This window comes from Orcinus orca, chromosome 15, assembly GCF_937001465.1.
Source record: "Orcinus orca chromosome 15, mOrcOrc1.1, whole genome shotgun sequence".
Classification (NCBI taxonomy): domain Eukaryota; kingdom Metazoa; phylum Chordata; class Mammalia; order Artiodactyla; family Delphinidae; genus Orcinus; species Orcinus orca.
The window spans coordinates 15917538-15940277 of record NC_064573.1 but is presented as its reverse complement, the minus strand read 5'-3'; the positions used below and the strand labels follow the sequence as shown (position 1 = coordinate 15940277).

General features: G+C 46.6%; 1 protein-coding gene across 2 annotated transcripts in view; it reads right to left on the bottom strand.

The window, feature by feature from the left end:
- The window catches only part of ALPK2 (alpha kinase 2), a 154143-nt gene that overhangs the window by 89469 nt on the left and 41934 nt on the right, over positions 1–22740 (bottom strand). For both annotated transcript variants that reach the window (XM_049697699.1, XM_033424931.2), the window contains exon 3: positions 21378–21495. The gene's annotated coding sequence lies outside the window, so the exon portion shown is untranslated. The remainder of the gene's footprint in view (positions 1–21377; positions 21496–22740) is intronic.

The following is a 22740-nucleotide window of genomic DNA, read 5'->3' as shown; positions in this document are numbered from 1 at the left end:
AGGCCATGATCCCTCTGCTGGACAAACCAGTTATCCTGAAGGTACTATAACTTGCGTGGGAAGAAGGAAAAGGAAGAGAGGAAAATAAGACCAAGAGGCACAAAGGACCAGGTAAGAAAGCAATAAAGGAGGAAATAGAGATGATTCTCTAGAATCAAAGAGGGAAAACAAAACAAAGTTGAGAAAAATATGGAGAAGATAAATGAATTAAATATACTTAACTTCTGAATGACTAGATTAACAGATCGGGAAATGTTATGATTTAGTAATGTGGGACTTTATGGAACGTGTGTTTTAGCGGATATAAGATTTACAAGTCATCCTGAGTACATTAAAGAGGAAAAGGAACTGGATTAAGTATAATTAACTTCTCACTGGCTAATAAGTGCCTTTGAGAGAGTTATGGTTTGCGGTTGGCATGCCCTAGTAATTATCTCTAAACATCCTAACAAGGAGGTGGAGAAAATCGGGCAAGGAACCCAGCCTTTGCTGAATACCTCCTCTATTATACAGTGTGCTAGCTGCTCCCTGTCTGCAAAACTGAGGCTCCAAGGAGCCATTTCCCCAAAGTGACAAAGTAGGTAAGTGGTGGAGCTCGGATAGGAAACCAGAGGCTCTGACTCTGTCGCTTGGCTCTGTGAATCCTGTTAGAAAACGGACATTCAGAGAAGGGAAATGATAGCGTGTAGAGAGAGATCATATTTGCAAATAAAATCTTTCTAAGTTTTCATCTTGATGGGTCAACTGACAACAAGAGTATGAACCAATATGATGGTAAGAGCTGAAGAAGGGTCAGGGAGATGGGGGAGACATCATGTCCAGCCCTCAAATGACTAAAAATCTACCGGGGGGAGATACTGCAAATTTCTCAGAGGATTTTGTGGGTCAGTTCTGTGCCAAGCTGTATGGTGCGGTCCAGGAGGACAAAGGGAGTTCAAAAAAGGGACTTCAGTGGTACCTGCTGAAATGGTATGAACGTAGCATCGGGGGTTTAGAATCTTTGCAAGATGCTGGCAGAGTGTGCCCCACAGTGATTTGACAGGAATGCAAAACCATCCTGGAAGAATTTCCCTGAACAATTAATTGCATTCTCTCCTTGCATACCTTTCCTTTTGCCTGAAGGAGACAGCAGCCTTCTTCCACTTTGCTGTGAAAATCTTGCCTGAATACTCTAGGTTCTTTCTAAGTTAAACATTTCCATATCAGAGAAAAAGGGATGCATGTGACCTTAAGTAGATGGAGCTTCTTCTGAGCTTGAACCGTCTGGAATTAGCCTAAACCAGAGGTTCTCAAACATTTTGGCCGCAGGACCCCTTCAAACCCTCAAAAATAATTGAACGCTCAAAGAACGTTTGTTTATGGAGGTTATATCCATCAATGTTGACCATATTAAAATTAAAACTGAGAAAAATCAAAAACATTTGTTTATCCCTTCAAAAATAACAAAAATTAACTCATTACATGTTTGCATAAATAACATATTTTTATGAAAAATACCCATATTTTTCCAAAACAAAGTAAAATTGGAAGAGTGGTATTGCTTTACATTTTTTCATGTGGCTTAATAGAAAACAGCTGGAGTTTTGTATCTGCTTCTGTTTTCAATGTGATACACCACATTGTTTGGGTTGAAGTGTATGAGGAAACTCTGTCCACACACAGATATGTAGTTGGAAAAGGAAGCAGTATTTTAATGGTCTTTTCATATGATTGCAGATAACCTCTTTGATACTACACAAAGATTAGTTGCAATGTGGAATCTGAAACCATACCAGTGAATTTTTCATACTTGTTACATAGAGTCCATTGGTCTAAATTGTATTTTACATACATCTCTAACCCATGTATGATTTTGTAACATCATGTGTTAGTCATTTGGAAAAACTTGGTTCATAAGATCTCCAAATATTAATATGGTTCAATATACAATATGTTTAAGATTCCCATTCCTTAATATTACTACTGATTGTATAAGAACAATTTTGAACTATTGGGAAACTATCAAGCTTATAACAAAGGATACAAGTTTTCCAAATTTCTAAATTAAGAAAATAATATAAATATTCACTTATCATAATGACGTAAGTCAATTCTGTGCTAAATGGCATGGTAGAGGTAGAAGATGGAGGGCATCAGCAAAAACTGTGAAATAAGGACGCCTGGAAGTTTCCTCCTTTATAAAAGCAACAAGAACACTGGCGAAATTTGTCTGAATCAACTTTTTCAGAGCTCTAAACGTCAGCCAAAGGCCATGTAGGTAGCATTTATTCAACAAAAAATGGCTGAATCTCAGTAAGAACAGTGAGTTTTTTGCAGTTTAACTTGCCCTAGTCCTCTCCCCCCATCCCTAGCTCCATGGCAGCCTCGGGAACCAAGAGCCCACAATCACAGTGAAAATTAGCAGCCTGGCAGCCACTGAAGGAAGCAGAACAGGGCTGGAGCAACTCCAAAGCCCCATTCCCAGGGAATCATCACGATTTGACCTGTCTGGTGCTTTCCTGGAAGACCTCACTCATGAGACTGTCTTTCTGTGACCTGATTCAGAGCTCACCCAGCATGAACAATATTTTCCCTGAGGGCATCTGTCCAAAAAATTCAGAGGCGATAATTTAACATCATGGCTGCCTGCAGCAGTGGATAACAATCGTCGCAAACAATGGGCTAACCCAAACGTTGACCTGGGAAGGAGGAGGCTGGTTTCCATCCATGCTGGGGTGGAGGTGGGGTGGCAGGAGGCGGGGAGGGGCGCTAATTCTAGAAGTTCCTTGGGATCACACCAACTTAGGATGGTTTTGTGCCTTGTGAGCAAGTGTTATAAATGTGAGTGAGAACTAAGAGCCCAGGGCAAGTATCCATAGGACTAATAACGCTATAAAATAAGAACATGAAGACAGGGGTTGGGGAACAGAATGTAACAAGTGCAATTAAAGACATGGAATCATTTTTTTCTTTAGCTACCAGTGCAAAAGACCTATCCAAACGGATACACTTTTATTTTATTTTATTTTTTTTAAACATCTTTATTGGAGTATAAGTGCTTTACAATGGTGTGTTAGTTTCTGCTTTATAACAAAGTGAATCAGTTATACATACACATATATCCCCATATCCCCTCCCTCTTGAGTCTCCCTCCCACCCTCCCTATCCCACCCCTCTAGGTGGTCACAAAGCACCGAGCTGATCTCCCTGTGCTATGTGGCTGCTTCCCACTAGCTATCTATTTTACATTTGGTAGTGTATATATGTCCATGCCACTCTCTCACTTCGTCCCACCTCACCCTTCCCCCTCCCCATGTCCTCAAGTCCATTCTCTAGTAGGTCTGTGTCTTTACTCCCATCTTGCCGGATATACTTTTAAATCCCTACACTTCAGTCACCATCATCATCACCATCACCGGCATCATCCCCTAAGGGTGTTGTGTTTTCAAATGCATTATTTCATACATTTATTTATTCATGATTCCACTGGCACAAATAAAATAAGTTACTACTCCCCATCTGGACTGAAAAGCAGATTAGCCCAGCTCCTGTCGCTGTTCCTTTCCCCTCTTGTCTCCTGGAGGTCATTTGCCTGCTTCCCAAAAAACTCTCCCAACAATGTTAAAATTGCTGACGCTCAAACTGTGCAATCTGGCCAGGAGCCCTGAAGACAGAGTTCATAGGAGTGGAAGCTGAAACTACTGGCTAGAGGTAAGATTTGGAATCCTCTCTGAATTTCAGATATTATTCTATTTTATTACGTATTCCACCTTCCAGTGGAAGAAAACAAGATCTGGGAACAAGCAGTCTGCAGTGTCTCCCCGCCCCCTCCCTGAGCCATGCCTGGCCGTGCAGCATGAAGGGGAGAGGCTGGGCTCAGTAAATACTTACATGATGACATCCTCGTCCTCTATGCAGTCACAGCACCTGGTGAGGGTCATAATATTTTCTGACACTAAGTGTCTGTATTTTATGACTTGCCTAACTGCTGCTATCCATTTTATAAATTGACTTATTCAGAATAACTAAAGGAATAAGCAAGCCCCTTATATGTCCCAAAGCTATATTTATTATACAGATGGAAGAATTCCAACACTAGAAACACACAGAATTTCTTGAAATTTTCCATAAGCAGCTGGACATATTTCAAACCTGATGAGGAGATTCCTGGTACATGTACCAATTTATTTAGTTATTTATCCGACAGATGTACTGAGCCGCACACCTGGAGAGCTGAAGGGGTCCTTTGGGCCGTGCTCCTCCAGGGACTGCCTACCTCCCACCCACTCTGCCCACCGCGTCCCCTCTTTTGCTCTGTATCACAGAGTTGGCCCCTGGAGGCTGCATCTCCCCAGCTCCCAGGACCACCAGCTTTCTGCTGCATTTGACCAAAAGAAGGCAGGAGATGGGAGGGTGGGAAGACATGAGAAGCCAGCTTCAGGTGGCATTTCTAGCAGGCATTTCTACCCTCCTGTAGCTCCAGGTCCTACAGGACAGGCCCATCCGGAACTGGTAGCCCTGCCGCCTCCCTTTGTCTCTGCAGATAGGGGATGGCGGCTTCCTGCTGATGCTAATCTCTGGAGGATCTCACTGCCCAATATCAGCAAAAGTCCTTAAAAATATTAGCCAGCCGAATCCACAATATTTAGAAAAATATATACATTCTAAACAAGTGAGGTTATCTGAGAAAAACAAGGCTGGATCCACACTCAAAAATCAATGAATATGGGGACTTCCAGATATGGCAGAGGAAGAAGTTAGTAAATCCCCTTTTCCAATAGCAACTATGAAACTGGACAAAACTGTCAAAAACCATATTAGGTTCAAGAAATTGATCAAAAGGAAAACAAATGCAAAACAAATTTGCAGCTAGGGATTTTAGCTGCAAATTCCCCTAATAAAAATGAACAGGGGCTTCCCTGGTGGCGCCGTGGTTCAGAGTCCGCCTGGCGATGCAGGGGACACAGGTTCGTGCCCCGGTCCGGGAGGATCCCACATGCCGCGGAGCGGCTGGGCCCGTGAGCCGTGGCTGCTGAGCCTGCACGTCCGGAGCCTGTGCTCCGCAACGGGAGAGGCCACAGCAGTGAGAGGCCCGCATACCGCAAAAAAAAAAAAAAAGAACAGTATTATAAAATCTCTGTCTTCACTATACTACACCACTACTAGCACACACACACACACACACACACACACACACACACACACAGATTATGACCATAAGAACAGACAAATAGCTGGAACAGACTAGCAACCAGAAATAGCGTGAAGGATATGGGAATATATCCGCCTGTTTGCCTCCATCACCTGTGTAACCCTGCATTTAATGCTTGGTTGCTGTCTTTCTGGTTAGACCCTGACTGATACAGAGATGATTTATTTTACAGATTTTAGAACTGAGGTCCAAAGAAGACGCGACTCTCTTAAGTTACACAACTAAAAAAAAGAAGAAACATCTCCCACGTGTAAGGCACTGAGTTAGCTGCTGTATGGATAAAGTTGTTAAATTCCTAGGCCCGCCTCAGGAGCTCCCCACCCAATAAGGGAAACGAGGTGTCTATATAAGCAGCTCCAGGACAGTACGTGCTAACCATTAAAAATCAGACCAATTATAGAAATTTGGGGGTAGGGGGGTGGCACATGATAATGGTGTCCTGGGAACTTGAAAGCTGAAGCAGATCTAGGAAATACACAGTAGGATTCTGGCAGGAAAGCTGGTACACGCCTGAGGTTGGGAAGGGGGCTGATCACTCCGGGCAGAAGGAACGGCCAAAGGTGAGAGGAGATAGGAAAGCTCTGGGCCCTCACGGAAAACAACAAACCATGCTTCATTTGGAAGCCGGCGGAGTGCTGAGCTGAAAGTTAGGGCAACTGCATGATTTACTGTTGAAGCAGGACGCTTTAGAGAGTGAGGAGGGATGCAATTAATATTTACGCCAAACCACAGGCAGAAAGTGGGGTGGACCCAGGCCAGTGAGGACGAAGAGTCGCCCACCAGGAGGTGGGCAGGGCCCAGAGGGTGAATGATTTTCCATCCCAGACTGAAGGGTTTGGACCTCAGGCTCCAATTCACTGGGAAGCAGATCAGAGCAGTCATTTAGGGAAGAGTGGAAATCATTCTGTGAGATGCTCACCACATTGCACAGGGTACCAGGGTGAGGAAGGTGTGCTCCCACTCTCCTGAGGCCTCTGCTAAGCAGGAACACCCCATCCTCCCATGTGTCCTGTTGGACCTACGACCACATATGCCCGGCACACTGCATGGGACTTGAAAAGGGAGAGAAAAAAATGGGTGGAAAAAGACTTGTTTCCTTCCCTGGGGGAGCTACCAATTTTGCTGAGAGATAAGATTTTCAGGTATTAAGCAGGGAGCAGCATGTGATTTGCAAACTCCAGTGTCATCATATTCCAAAAGGCACAGCTGAGGCAGTGAGCGCTTCTGGTGGATTGGAGGGGAGAGGTCAGGGTGGCCTGGATCTCAGGGAACGGAGCCAGGAGCGGGTAACCTGAGCCCAGAGGGGAGAATCAGACTTTGGCTAGATGGGGACGAGGCGAGGGCATTCCCGGCAGATGTATCGGAGCTGGAACAAGCAGGTCGTGTGTAAGGGACAGAGAAGAAATGAGCTGTGTGGGGAGAGGGCCCTGAAGGATAGGCGCTGTGGGTTGGAAGCACAGAATTCTGCTCAGGAGAGAAGCGCCAGGGAAATTCTACTTTTCCTCTTCACTCAGGTGCAGTTCTGAGCAGATCGGGGAAGCGGGCTACCAAGTCAGTACAGTGTATAATGGGTAAGGGACAGACTTAGCGGCAAGCCTGCCTGGGTTCACATGCTGCCCGTCCACCATGTCATACTGGACAAGCTACTGAGTGGCTCAGGACAATAAATAGGCCTACGCCAGGGGGTGACATGAGGATTATGCGAGTTCACTCCTGTAAAGTGCTTAAAGCAGGACCTGGCACACACGAAGCTCTAGATCGGTAGTTCCCAGCTCTGGCTGAACCCTAGAATCCCTTGGAGTGCTTATAAAAAAATACCAGTGCCAGAAGATTTTTAGGGCGGTGAAACAATTCTGTATGATACTATATTGGTGGATAGATGTCACTACGCATTGTCCCAAACCCATAGGTTGTACGATGCCGAGAGTGAGCCCTGATGTAAACCCTGGACTTTGGCTGGTAACGACGTGTCGGTGGAGCCTCATCAGTTGTAACAAACATCCCAGTCTCATGGGGGACGCAGACAGCGGGAGAGTCTGCGCTGGGGACAGCGGGTAGATATGGAAACTGTGCTTTCGGCTCCATTTTGCTGTGAACCTAACACTGCTCGAAAAAATAATCTATTTAAAAGAGGGGGGGGCTTCCCTGGTGGCGCAGTGGTTGAGAGTCCGCCTGCCGATGCAGGGGACACGGGTTCGTGTCCCGGTCCGGGAAGATCCCACATGCCGCGGAGCGGCTGGGCCCGTGAGCCATGGCCGCTGGGCCTGCGCGTCCGGAGCCTGTGCTCCGCAACGGGAGAGGCCACAACAGTGAGAGGCCCGTGTACCGCAAAAAAAATAAAAAATAAATAAAAGAGGGAAAAATATACCAGTGCCAGGGCCCCCCCCCAAAAAAAAAATCAATTAAGCAGCATCTCAGGGTGAAGGGCTTTGCCCTTGGTGTTTTTTAAGCCTCCCAAGTGACTGTGATGAGCAGTCAGGGCTCAGATAGCGCTGAGCTAAATGAACGTTAGCTCCGGGTACCTAGCGAAGGACGTAGGGGAGCCAGTAGGTGGATGGCAGAGGAGGGATCTCAGCCTGGCCTTGTCCGGGGAGTGGTTTCCTGGCTTCCATTTGGCACAAAAGTGCTGAGCTTCTGACAGCTTTTCTTTTCTTTTTTTTCTTTTTTTTTTGCGGTACGCGGGCCTCTCACTGTTGTGGCCTCTCCCGTCGCGGAGCACAGGCTCCAGACGCGCAGGCTCAGCAGCCATGGCTCACGGGCCCAGCTGCTCCGCGGCATGTGGGATCTTCCCAGATCGGGGCACGAATCTGCGTCTCCTGCATCGGCAGACGGACTCTCAACCACTGCGCCACCAGGGAAGCCCTGACAGCTTTTTGAGCCTCTGGGACCAAATGCAGACCAACCAGACACTCTGAACAAGAAATGAGCTAACTGACTTCAGAAAGGAAAACATTTCATGGCCTTACTGCCAACAGGCTTAGTTAACAGACGACTGACCTCTCTTATCAAAAGAAAACTCAAGCGTAGCCGCAAACAATCCCCACGCACCTCACCAACAGGCCACCAAGCCAGCTAGGGTCCCAGAAATCTCAAGGGACATTGTGACAATACAAAGACTCCTAGATTAAACTGCAAATCCACCTGTGAAAGACATGGCCTCTTGAGAGCAGGACAGAGAACAACGTATCACTGGACATAGGCTCAGAGGACCCAGAGCTCTTTCAAAAAAGCAAGTTAGCTTAGAATTCCGAAGGACTGATACTGTTAGTTTATTTAAATACCCAGCATGCTCCAAAACAAACCTCGATTTTCCCATCCAAACCCGCTTCTCATCTCAAAAACATCTGCAACTCCATTCTGCCGATTGCTCGGGCTGCACACCTTAGAGTCGGTCCTCTACTCCCCTCCAGCATCCGGTCCAGCAGCAGCATATCTGGTGCTGTCAGATGCATCCAGAGCCTGCTGGCTTCCTGCCACCTTCTCCAGGACCACCGTGGACCAAGCCCCTGCACCTTTTGTCTGAATTACCGAGTCGCTGCCTGCAGGTCTCCCCCCACTGTGCCCTGTCTACGCTATAGACAGAACATTCACCCCACAGCAGCCCAGCAGCATCCTTTTACAACGAAGCCAGAAGAGATCATTTCTCTGTTTAGAAACCCTCCTGTGTGTCTGCATCTCATTCAAAATAAGATTCAACGTGCACAGATCATGGCCTCTAAGACCCAACAGTCTTGTCTCTGGGATTCTTCTCCTACGGCTGTCCCCTCCCTCAACCCTCTCCAGCCACAGGGACCTTGCACAGTCCCACCTCCGGGCTTCCTTCTGCCCTTGCTATTCCCTCTGATGAGAACACTCTTCCCCAGGTAATAATCACGCCCCCCTTCCACTCCTGCCCATCGCATCTCTGCTCCCAGCAGCTCACTGGAGAGCACTTTCCTCCCCTGACACGCCTTCCCTCCCTGGCTTTCCTTTACTGTTTGTCACCACTTTACTGGTTTTACTGGTCTGTCTCATGTGTGACTCCCCCTCTCATCCCTACTCCATGAGATTGGGGACTTCACTGTGCTGCTACCACTGTGGGTTTAAAGCCACTGCAGCAAGAGTCAACCAGCTTCCTTTCTTTTTTTTGACCTCGCCGTGTGGCATGTGGGATCTTAGCTCCCCGACCAGGGATCGAACCCGTGCCCTCTGAAGTGGAAGCGCAGAGTCCTAACCACTGGACCGCCAGGGAATTCCCTCAACCAGCTTCCTTGAAAAAAAAAAAGTGGAGATGAAATTTGATCGGAGAGTTGAACAGACAGGGGAAACTGTGATTATGTGCCTGTCTACTGTTCCATCAGTTGATTTCAAACCTTCAGAAATAGAAGTTGGAGTAGTGACAGCCAAAATCCTAAATTCAGGATTCTTACAGAAGCAGAGATTGATATCACCTTGTTACACTAGCAGAGAGAGTAAACATTGCAGTCAGTTTACCAAATGATGCCGCTTGCCTGTGTGTTTGGTCAGGACAGAACAAGAATATGGAGGCCCCTGGATTGAAAAAGAACCCCTCTCACTCCTCCCGCCTCCGAAGTGGGTAGTACTTTGTATAAACAAAAACAATGCTTTTGGAAAATTAAAATAAAAACAAACAAACAAAAAACCCCCAGGGTCTTGAACAGTACCTGGTATATTGTAGGCCCCCCATGAATTCTTGTTTTTCAAGGAAGTACACACGATCACTCCTTTTTGAGTTATACTCCAGCACGTGTGTTAGCAGATTTTGTTTTGGAGGACGGCCCTGGTAGAATGAGATGCGTGAGTGACAGGACGAGACCCCGGGGCCCTGTGGGGACATGATTCTTGGGTAATCCTAGCTTTGCTCCTAACCAGTTGTTAGAAACTTGGATGGGTCCCCTGATCACTCGGGTCTTGGGTGATACATAAAGTAAAGGAATTGGACTAGATCAATTGCATTTAACTAATTAAATCAGCATTTCTTGGGAGTAGCACCTGAGTATCAGTATTTTTTTTATTTTTTTATTTTTGCGGTACGCGGGCCTCTCACTGCTGCGGCCTCTTCCGCTGCGGAGCACAGGCTCCAGACGCGCAGGCTCAGCGGCCATGGCTCACGGGCCCAGCCGCTCCGCGGCATGTGGGATCTTCCCGGACCGGGGCACGAACCCGCGTCCCCTGCATCGGCAGGCGGACTCTCAACCACTGTGCCACCAGGGAAGCCCCTCAGTATTTTTTAAGAGTTCCCCAGGAGTAATGTATAGCCAGAAGCGGGGTAATCCATAGAGCAGGGCCTCTCGTGCGTTACTGTGCACACAGATCGCCTGGGATCTCGTTAAAATGCCGAATCTGATTTGCCAGTCGGGGTGAGGGCTGGAACTCTGGCATTCTAACAAGCCTCCAGGGGAAATCAACTCTGAGCGACAAGGTCTTGGAGTCGCTTCCAGCTCCATGGCTCTGCCGTTATCTATGAAGAGTGAAGGTCCCTTTATTAAATTCTCAGAAAAATAGCATCTACCACTTGACTGGTGGTTAGGGGTCCCCAGTAAACGCCCAGCAGCTGCCCCCCACCATGGAACTCAGTGGCTGTTCAGGTTGGTTTTGCTTTTTTAAAAATCTAATTGCTCGACCCAGGCAGGGGGGAACGTGCAAAACCAGACCCAAGAACTTCTCTCTCAAAAGCAGCCTTGGAGACTGTGGTCAGGGAAGAAACCCATCACAATTTAATTGCTTCTCTTTGCCTGCTGCTCTGTCGTAGGAGCCTTGGCGCTAGCTGTGAACCTCTTAGACATCTTCACCGGGCCACCTCATTGCACCTCAGCCTCGCTCCCATCTCCTGGGGCCCACTGGGTGAGCAGGCCCGGTGCTGGCAGCAGACAGGACAGCAGGGCGCTGGCACGGGGCCGGGGGGAGCAGGCCCATGCTGGGGGAAGGCTAGGCAGGGTTGGCAAGGAGGAAGCATTCCCAGCCCACTGGGGCAGCGGCCCAGGGAGTGGGGAATGACATGGCCAGAAAGGGGGCAGCCACAGAGTGACCAGAAACTCAGGCTCCCTGCAGCTTAATGGGTGACAAGGAGCCACTGACATGGTGGCCTTGGCCTACAGCTCCTGCAGGAGACCTTTTAACATTATTCCCCACCTTCCCAACCCCTTCAGCAGCACAGCCGCTACAGTGCCAGCAGGCTGACCACCAAGAAGCCACCATAATTCAGATCCTTCCCCCGGGGTTCAGATGGCTGTCCGGAGAATGGCTCTATGGGGGAGGAGAAATTAAACTGACAAGCACAGATGAACAGGAGCAACGCATACGAAGTCCATTGAATTTGTACACGTACGTGGAGCCTTCACAAGAGAATGAAGACCCAAAGAAGTGACCAGAGTAGGAAGCTTTTAGACACAGAAACAATAAATTTGTGAAGAACTGACAAGACGAAAGGTTTGGGCTGTGGGTGGTAAATGGTGAAGAGGTAACAGGAAGAGAAGGGGGAGTTTAACAAGGTTTGTTTGTACAGAGTTCTTGGCTCCAGTTTCCCCATCTCAAGGCCTTCCCTCCTCCTGGTACAGGGGACACACCTTTCACAGGGGAGTTTTAGGACCTGTTTCAGGGAAGAAAGGCGAGGGGAGAAGGTCAGAGTGATCCTCCTCTTCTTCCATTTAAAAAACTTCCCTCAACTTAAGATCTTCCATATGCCAAGGTACCATATTTGGGGGTAGCGTGTCCTGAACCCCAGCAGCTCTTTCCTCTCCCCTCAGATCAGGACTCAGTAAAGAATATAACAAAAGCACTATATGCATTGCCTAATTCAACCCACAACTCTTTATCGAATTCCTGTTGAGAGGGCGCTGGCCACTGGAGGTCCAGCAGGGAACAGATCAGACAAGTTTCTGCTCCCATGGAACTGACCTTCCAGTTGGGGGAAACTCACGACAAAGAAAAATACAAATAAATATATACCATGCCAGGAAATAACCCAAGTGTCCATCAACGGAATAACAATTCTGCTAGATCCAAACCATGAAACTGAGAAACACTGCTCAGCCATAAAAGAAGTGAACCACTGACACACCAAATGACACAGGTTATTCTCGAAATACTTATGTGGAAGTGAAAGAAGCCAGCTACAAAAGAGTGCATGCTCCACGGCCTCATACATATACAAACTCTAGAAGAGACAAACTAGTCTCCAGCGACCAAAAGCAGATCAGTTGTTGTGTGAGGACGGGTAGACACAGAGGGCAGGAAAGTGGGGTTGCAAAGGGGCATCGAGAGATCTTTTGAGGGGACAGGTGTGTCCACTCTCTTGGTGGCGGTGATGGTTCCATGTGTGTGTGCACGTGTCAAAGCTCACCGAATTGAACACTTTAAATGCACAGAGTTCACTGTGTAGCCATCATACCTACGCAAAGCTGTTAAATGTGTGTGTGTACACATACATACATTACGTCACATGCTACATGAAAAGGAAAGCAAGATAAGGAAGGCAGGATACGCTGGGGGCAGGCAGGGAGTGCTATTTTGTTTTTTTTTTTTTTTTTTTTGGCTGTGTTGGGTCTTCGTCGCTGCACGCGGGCTTTCTCTAGTTGCGGCGAGCGGGGGCTACTCTTCGTTGCAGTGCACGGGCTTCTCATTAAGGTGGCTTCTCTTGTTGCGGGGCACAGGCTCTAGGCACGCGGGCTTCAGTACTTGTGGTGCACGGGCTCAGTAGTTGTGGCTCATGGGCTCTAGAGCGCAGGCTTAATAGTTGCGGCGCTCGGGCTCAGTTGCTCCGCGGCATGTAGGATCTTCCCGGACCAGGGCTCAAACCCGTGTCCCCTGCATTGGCAGGCAGATTCTTAACCACTGCGCCACTGGGAAGCCCGTGAGTGCTATTTTTTCTGACCAGATGGCTGGTCAGAGAAGGTCTCAGTGATCAGGTGATTTTGAGCAGAAACCTGAAGGCAGTAAGAGAACTGGCCATGGGGTTATCTGGGGAGAGAACATTCCAGGTAGAGGGAAGAGCAAGGGAAAAGGCCCTGTGGGCCTGAGTAACACTGGAGCTCACTAATGGCTCAGAACTGAGTTAATACTTCAAGATCTGGACTGAATCATTGCCCCAAGCTTCACATACAGTCTTGCATCTGTCCTGCCTACCTGGGTAGAGTCCATGTCTTTGGACGGAGCCTGGCTTGTTAACACCTATATAAGCAGCGGTCACACTATACCAGCTCTGGAATCTGCACTAAGATTCTCATTCAAGAATTCCAAGATCTGCTTGACCTCATCTTCTCTGACACGGGCAGGCAGCCTGACTGCACTTTCAAACTCTTATGACTGAGAGTGACTAACTGTGTCAAACGAATCACAAAAGACCTCAGGGTAAAAAGAGTGAACATTTACCTGGCATTTGCTAAGTAACAGGCACTGTTCTGAAAACCTTATGTGTATTATCTCAGGTCATCTTCCCCCAGCCTTGCAAGGTAGATACTGTTATTATTCCCACTTTACAGATATAGAAACTGAGGCAGATAGAAGATAAGCTACATGCCCAATTAAGAGGCTGACACTTGAACCTGGGCGGTATGACTCTGGAGCCAGCCCTTGTAAGTATCTACACATGGCCTCGCAGAGTGCTGCAAATCTCTGATTCTTTTTTTTTTTTAAATAAATTTATTTATTTTTGGCTGTGCTGGGTCTTCGTAGCTGCGCAGTCTTTCTCTAGTTGCGGCGTGCGGGGGCTACTCTTCGTTGCGGTGCACGGTCTTCTTATTGCAGCGGCTTCTCTTGTTGCAGAGCATGTGCTCTAGGCACACGAGCTTCAGTAGTTGTGGCACGTGGGCTCAGTAGTTGTGGCTCACGGGCTCCAGAGTGCAGGTTCAGTAGTTGTGGCGCACGGGCTTCGTTGCTCCGTGGCATGTGGGATCTTCCCGGACCAGGGCTCGAACCCTTGTCCCCTGCATTGGCAAACGGATTCTTAACCACTGCACCACCAGGGAAGCCCAAATCTCTGATCCTTAACCAGTGGTCCCCCATATACCCCCACTGGCCTGGTCCAAGCCTGTCCCTGCAAGTGGTTGGGACACCTTCCATATCTGGGGCAATCCTGTAGACTGAACTATGTCCCCCTAAAATTTATATGTTGAAGCCCTAACTCCCAATATGATGGTATTTGGAAACGGGACCTTTGGGAGGTGATTAGGTGGGGCTTTCGTGACAGGATTAGTGCCTGTCCTCTCGAAAGAGACACCAGAGAGCTTGTCCTCTCTCCCCACCCCGACCCCCGCTTTCTCTCTCTATCTTTTCAGTCCTCAGAAATGTCAGCCCATGATTCTGTGATTACAAAGTGAGACTGAACCCCAGTTGGCCCAAGAGCTTCCCTCATGTTATTGGTCCTCTCTAAGTTCTCAGAAGGTGTCGATGGAATGGCCTTTCCCGAGCCATTCAGCGTGTGTCCAATTTCCAGTGACTAGTGTATCTTTCTCTGGCTGTCCCACCATCTGGGGAGGGGCTCAGGGACTGACCTGTCACCTGCCCCCAGACTAGCATAGATCTGCCCTGAGAGTCAGCACCATGGTGGGAGCAACTGCTCAAGTCTGGTCCCCAGGAAAGGATGAGCGAGCACACAGGAAAAGCTGAGTGTCCCATGGCGTGGTTCCCATCACCATCCACTCCACTGAGACACTTACCTACCAAAGTTAAAACCGGAACGTGGCAATGAGCAGCAGATTATCAGCACGGACCTATCATCCTGGGGACCAAATGGGTGTTTCTTGTCACACCCTTGGGACTCACTCCAGAAATGTTCCAGGCAGTGGTCTGAGGAATGGCCACAGAGCGTATCTGCTGAATTCATTCAGGAAGAATGCCGCAGGAGCCCGTCCCAGCTCCGTGCTGGGAACACAGGGGCCTTCCTGGTGCCAGAAAGCTCTACCACTCCTCCTTAAGACTTGTGACACCTACTTAAGCTCACGGGAACACGAAGTTCACAAAATGCTTTCTGACCTTGGATGAAATGCCTTTTCCCTCTTAGCCAAGACATAGCAAGATTCAGTCATCTTTATTTCTACCCAGTGGGTCCTTGATCAAACGTGTTAATTATATTTTATCCTCCAAGAGGCAAATAGCAGAGAGGAAAAACACTGCCAAACTAAGCTACCTTTCTTTTTTCTTTAAGTTAATTTTTATTAGAGTATAGTTGCTTTACAATGTTGTGTTAGTTTCTGCTGTACAGCAAAGTGAATCAGCTATACGTCTACATATATCCCCTCCTTTTTAGATTTCCTTCCCATTTAGGTCACCACAGAGCACTGAGTAGGGTTCCCTGTGCTATACAGTAGGTTCTCATTAGTTATCTATTTTATACATAGTATCAATAGTGTATATATGTCAATCCCAATCTCCCAATTCATCCCACCCTCTTTCCCCCTTGGTATCCATACGTTTGTTCTCTACTTCTGTGTCTCTATTTCTGCATTGTGAATAAGTTCATCTGTACCATTTTTCTAGATTCCACATATAAGCGATGTTATACAATATTTGTTTTTCTCTTTCTGACTTACCACGTCTCTGCAAATGGCACTATTTCATTCCTTTTTATTAACCTACCTTTCTTACCTCTAAATTGTCTTGTTTTTAATCAGTTCCAAAAGTATAGTTCAGTGTGGGGAACATGTTCAGATGGCACAAAGTAACTATTATTTATAGAGTATTCTAAATTCTTTGCATGTGTTGATTTAATCCCTGTGCCAACCCTATAGAGGAGGTACTATCTTTATCCTCATTTTGCAAGTGAGGAAGTGGAGGCCCAGAGAGGTTAAGTAACTTGCCCAAGATGACACAGCTTGTAAGAGGTAGATCTGGGATTTAAATCCAGACAACCTGGCTTCAAATCCTTGCTTTCAATGGTGGATATAATCTCCTGTCCTTTGTAAGTGAAGTTGATGGTAACACTTCTACCTTTAGCAGGATGCATGCCTTGAGGTGTTTCTTCCAGGAATGGAGATATTCTTAACAGATTCACCACTACTCATTTGCCCAGCCTCATTTATAACCAGCAACTCATGTTTTTAAGATGTTTGGGAAAGAATCTGTGTTTCCCTGGGCAGAGAAGGAGGCTGAGGGTCCCTCCAGGGGCCAAAGTCTTTGGCTCAGACAACAAGCACTTATGAACAAGCTCCTGCCAGCTACAAACCAGAGTGGCTTCAGGAGTGTCCCAAGACTCCTGGCGTCTGTCTGTCCATCCAGATGTGAGGAATAACTGAGAAGGCCGAGACGTCACGAAAATCACAGATTCCACCTTCTAAAAACCATCCAAACAGGGTTTGGAGTATAAACACGTATGACAAAAACATCTTCAACCCTGTGTCTGGGTTACAGCTCTCCTGTTAAATATCCATTTCCTTCTTGTCTTTCAAAATTCTCCATTGATTCTAACATTTTCAAAACTATTCATATAAAATTATTCTGGCTCTAAACACACCTGGTATTATATGCTAGGACAGAGTAATTCTTTCAGAGTAATTCTGGGAACACAAGACTTTCAGGAAGTGATAATTAGTAACAACAAATACTTGTTGCACTGACCTGCACACTTCGCTGATCATTTTGCGTGAATCATCTCAATACATCATCACAAACACTCATTTTACGGATGAAGAAACTGAAGCTCAGAGAAGTTAGCTGGCTTGCTCAATGCCACACAGCTCACAAGCAGCAAAGCTTATTTTAAACTCTTAAGGGTACAGTAGATTACAAAATGCGGCCACTAATTCCTCTCACCCAGTTATGTACACCCTGTTGCAATGTGACATTCCTGCTCCACTCTTTAAGAGGTGGCCTCTCTCTTCCTGCCTCTTGAATCTGGTCTGGCCCTGTGACTTGCTCTGGCCCAGGGGACGTGGTGGGGATGGTGTTGTGAAGGAGCTCAAGAGGGCTTGCAGCTTTCTCCTGGATTGCTCCCCTGAGACCGACACATAGGAAGCCAGTTCCAGCCAACTGGAGGGTAACAGTCTATGTGGAGGAGAACTGAGGTGGCCCAGCCAACAGCCAGCATCAACTACCAGACCTGTTGGTGAGACCATCTTGGACCTTCCAGCCCAGCCAATCCCCAGACTGACTCAAGTCCGTGAGTGAGCATGAGTGGGCCAGGCAACTCCAGGGGAAGAACCACTGCCAGCCCACAGATTCATGAGAAATAATCAGCTGCTGCTGGTGCAGGGCCCTCTGTTTTGTTTTGTGGTGGTTTATTATACCGTTTCTCAACCTCAGCACTACTGGCATTATAGAATGGCTGGTTCTTTGCTGTGGGGTGTTGCCCTGGGCAATGTCAAACATTCAGCAGCCTCCTTGGCCTCTACCCCCCGGATGCCAGTAGCACCCCTTCCCAGCTGTGACAATCAAAAATGTCTCCAGGGCTTCCCTGGTGGCGCAGTGGTTGAGAGTCCGCCTGCTGATGCAGGGGACATGGGTTCATGCCCCGGTCCGGGAAGATCCCACATGCCGCGGAGCGGCTGGGCCCGTGAGCCATGGCCGCTGAGCCTGCGCGTCCGGAGCCTGTGCTCCGCAATGGGAGAGGCCACAACAGTGAGAGGCCCACGTACCGCAAAAAAAAAAAAAAAAGGGGGCTGCTTCTCCATCCCTCTTACCCTGTTGGAGCTCCTGCCCTGGCCACCCCCCTCGCCTCCCTCCTTTCTGCCTCACTTGTAACCTGGGCTCACTCTCAGCACTGGTGGACATGACCGTGACCATCCAAAGAGGCCTCCTTGCTGCGGAGAGGAGTGTCTCTCTCTAGGTGTGGGTTCCTGGACAGATTTGTATCTGTTGCTTTGCTGCCTGTCTTTAAATTGTGTTCATAAGAGACCACAGTTCCCCATTTGTATACACGTCCTCGTGACTTGCTTTCACTATGAGGTAGAAAACATCTATCAATATTTGCATTTTCTTCCCCTCCTCCCGACCCCTATGTCTTTAGGGAAAAAAAAAAAAAAATTTCACGCTACAGTGCAAACCATACTGTTATCATTGATGTTTCTCTCTCTTGGAATGCTTTCTTGGCTTTCCATGTCTTTTGTCTGCCAAGCACACTTGACCTGTGGTAATGGAAAGGTCACAACAGCACTGATCAATCTCTCCAAGCAGTCTCATTTGCCCAAAGTACGAGATTAGGGTGGTATGAGGAGGAGAACGCAGGAAGGACGGGGGAAGAGGTGCTACCTGGTTGAGGAAAGAGGCAAGATGAAGAGTGTGGATAAATACGGAAGCAGGGCTCTTGGCCTCAAAGCAGAACTGCAGATCAGGTTTATTAAACCAGAAAAAGCTGGGAAACACAGAAACAGGAGCTTTCAAATATCTAAGAACTCAGATTTAATGACTGAAGGACTAAACCCAGGTAGGTGAAGCAAAGTACTTTTCTTTGGGAAACTATGAGCTAATCAGGTGATTTATGGTGCATTGATAATGGCAAGAAAATTCAAGACTAATATTGTAACGAACAGCTCACTTTCAGTCTTTGAAAGGCATTTGCACAATATCCCACCCATTTTCTTAACCAGCACTTAATAAACGGGTAGAAGTCAAACTACTTTGCAGATGAATGTTTTCGGGTGTAAAGTATTTTGCATCTTGGACAACACATTACAATCACCTGGGCTGGGGACTGACTTTGTCAAGGGTGAAGGACAAGCGTTAGTGGGTTTTATTGCCCTGCTCATGGGCAGCTACAGCTCAGAACTACTAGTGTAGAAAGCCCGAACTTTTAAAGATTATTAGTATCCCACATATTTACTACTAAGCAGAAAAGAATGCAGTCACATCTTTTGTTATCTTGCCCTACCGTTCTCCTTGCCTTAGGACTGAATACTTTGTCCCAGTAGGGGTCTACTTTTCAAAAGGGCAGGCCAGGAACTTGGAAAGAGTGCATTCTGTCACATTTAACCTTTCATTTTTACGATAAACCACTGCCCTGCTGGACTTCAGAGCAGAGAATGAGGACCCCCTGCCCCTTCCACAGCACTAGCTCCCTTGCTAAGTTTCTCTTTCCTGTGTTGGCCTCTCCCATGTAACCTGCCCACCTGACCCTGGGGCTTCACCATGGCTACTTCTTAACTTCCTTAACACCCTACAGATGTTGGGTTTGCCTATATTCCTGGTCCTCTATAAAAAAACAAATAACAATAGCAAGTCTCAATTCCTAAATGGTATCTCATCAGTAAAAGAATACACATTAAGCTTCCCTTCTGGCTAAAAAGTGAGTATACTATTTTAGCTTAGTGTAAGACCCAAATGAGTCAATCAAGACATATGTATTGCATGCTCAGAGGAACAAGGGAAGAGCAGAAGATATACAAGTACTCTGTGTATATTCCCAAGGATCTTGCCATCTAGACCAGGGGTTGCAAACTATGGTCCACAAGCCAAACCTGGCCCCCAACTGCTTCTGTAAATAAAGTTTTATTGGAACACAACCATGCTTTTGTGTGTGTGTCTGTGTGTGTGTGTCTGTGTGTATGGCTGCTTTAGCACCATGCTGGCAAAGCTGAGGAGTTGTGACAGAGACCATCTGGCCTTCAAAGCCTAAAATATTTACCATCTGGCCCTTTATAGAAAAACTTGCCAATGCTGATCTAAGCAAACTAACAACCACAACGACAACAACAAATATATATTTGAGATGGATGGATAGATAGATAGAGATAGATAGATAAATAGATAGATAATGTATTAACGTGAAACAGAGAGGGTTCCTGCCTTTAGGAGGCCCACAGTCTACTGAACAATCATTAATCCTGAGAAGTAAATAAGCACCCAATGCGGGGACTGTGCAAAGGAGAAGAGGATGTTTGAGGCTGGGTACCAGATCCATGGGTAACTAGAATTGCCTGTGAGCTGTACAGGTAGATTCTAAGGTGAATGGGGTAAAGAGGAGAGTGGGGAAGGCCTTGGCAAAATTGGAATGAAGAGGCAGGAAGTCCAGTCCATGGCTGAGGGGCAGCCGTGGCAGCTGGGCTGCTTCCCAGTCTATTGGAGCATGCGGGCATGACTTGCTTACCACTTGTCTTCCCTGATGGACTTGAGGTTTTATGAGGGTGCAGACAATGTTCACATTGTTCACTTCGACCCCAGCATTAAGCAACATGCCTGCCGTATAGTAGCTACTTGATGAATATAATTTAAAAAGTAAATAATGAATGAATAAACGGATGTCTGGAATTATCAGGTTGATATGCCATAAGCCAGTTGAGTCAGGCATTTCAACCATGGTAAAATGACCTCTGACCTTACTTTGAAACAAAGGCATAGATGAGGAGATAAGAAAGCTTTTATTGAGCAACTACTCTATAACAAGCCTTTTACAAGCACTAAATCATTTAATTCTCTCAGCCACCATTTTAGGGATGAAGAGATTGAGTTTCAGAGAGGTTAAGTAACTGGCCAAGGTCACACAGCCAGAAAACGGCAGAACTAAAATGCAAACCCAAGTCTTCACTTTGTTATTTTCAGCTCCGAGGCTATGTACACACACCCATGCCTACCAGTCATTTTCATACCAGGCTCTGCAGACCTCAGTCTCCTCAGAGCCACCATAAGTGACATGAAGATCAATCCAGCAGCACTGGGGACCAAGAGCACAGACTCCCCAGCCAGCTTCAACCAGAGGAGTTTTCATTTCTCTACTTCACACATGGAGCTTCCTGATTTCATCCAAACACATAGTTCTTGGGGGAACGAAAAAGAATGAGAAACCACTATACTGGACCACGCTACTTCCTCAAACCAAGCCAGGAGGTACAGTTTCTAGCCTTAACTCCACCACCAACTTGCTATGGGGTCAGGGTCCATCACTTCTCCTTCCTTCCGTTCTTACACAAGAAATGTTCCGCGACAGATGCTGAAATCCCATGAAGCTTCTTAACTTTCCAGAGGGAATAAGATTAAATGAAGAGCCCATTTCATGAATGGAAATGGCCGGGCCACCTTGAGTAAAATTCTAGATAAAGCTGTAATTCCATCAATGACAGCAAATTAGAGGAGTGTGATGCGTTACCAGGCAGAGCTCAGCAGAGTCACTGCTGGATGCCTTGTCTGATGACTGCTAATCGCATCCAGCAGAACTCAAAAACCAAACAGGAGCCAATCTTTTGGCCTTACCTCATAGTAAGCAGCACGTGACAGAACATGGGTCTCTTAGTGAACAGTCCACAGAGGCACATCCACTTACCAACAGAGATGTAATAGATGAATATATTGATTCTCAAAGAATTCACAACTGGAGACAATGCCACACTCATCTATGGTTTGACCATTCTTATACGAAGTTACCTCTGGCTTGGGCTGACCTGACGATAAAGAAATAAGAATATTCTTATTATGTGAAGCATCTTTAGGAAAAAAAATCATAAAGCTATGAATAAGAATGGGTGATAAAAAAAAAAAGAATGGGTGATAAACAATAGGGATAAACATGCTGTATATGTCACTTGGGGAACTAGAAAAGCTTCCCCTCATTGATAAAAATGCATCCTTTGGACTTCCCTGGTGGCACAGTGGTTAAGAATCCGCTTCCAATGCAGGGTACACGGGTTCGAGCCCTGGTCCGGGAAGATCCCACATGCCGCGGAGCAACTAAGACCGTGCGCCACAGCTACTGAGCCTGTGATCTAGAGCCTGTGAGCCACAGCTACTGAGCCCGTGCTCTGCAACAAGAGAAGCCACCGCAATGAGTCCGCACATTGCAACGAAGAGTAGCCCCTGCTCGCCGCAACTAGAGAAAGCCCGCATGCAGCAACGAAGACCCAACACAGGCAAAAAAAAAATTAATTAATTTTTAAAAAATGCATCCTTCAATAAACACTATTGGGCATGTTACATGCCTAAGATGATGCGGTGCTGGGGTGAGAGTGGGGCAGACAAAATGAAAAATGTTGCTCCTAATCTTAAGACGCTATTAAGAAAAACTATCTAAAACTTAAAAAGAAGCCAAAACTGTGGATGGTATCTTGTTTCAGTGTCACATGGGAGCAAAGGTCCATCTAAGAGTTATGTAGGGGAATGTACTTTGTTTCATTAATGATTACTATTGATTAAAATTCCCAGATTTAGTGAAGTTACATATAAGCTTGTAGATTTGCATTCAATGGAGATGCAAATAATCTCTGTCTAGCAGACGAGATAACCCCACAAATTATGGTTTATTGCCCTATAGGACATTAACCAGTGTTTTATCTAATGCAGCAATCTTATCCTAACATTCCTGTATTAAGTTGTCTATAAATACCCAATTCCTCAAATGTTCTTTGACCAGGCCTTAATATTTTCTGGTTCCCTCTTTATTCAAAGAATTGAATAAAATCTTTGACGTTCACTCTGTATTTGCATGGGAGTGACTTTACCTTTTTGAAAATTATACTTTAACAGTGCTCAGAGTTGAGTGTATGTTATGGTACAAAAGAGGGAAGAACAAAGTAGATTAGCTAAAACCGTGTCTTCCTAAGGATAAAGGAGTTTGGAATGTAGGTTTCCCAGGCTGGTACTGTGCACATGTGAGTGACATCATCACAAAATTGACCTACGCTTTCTCCCTC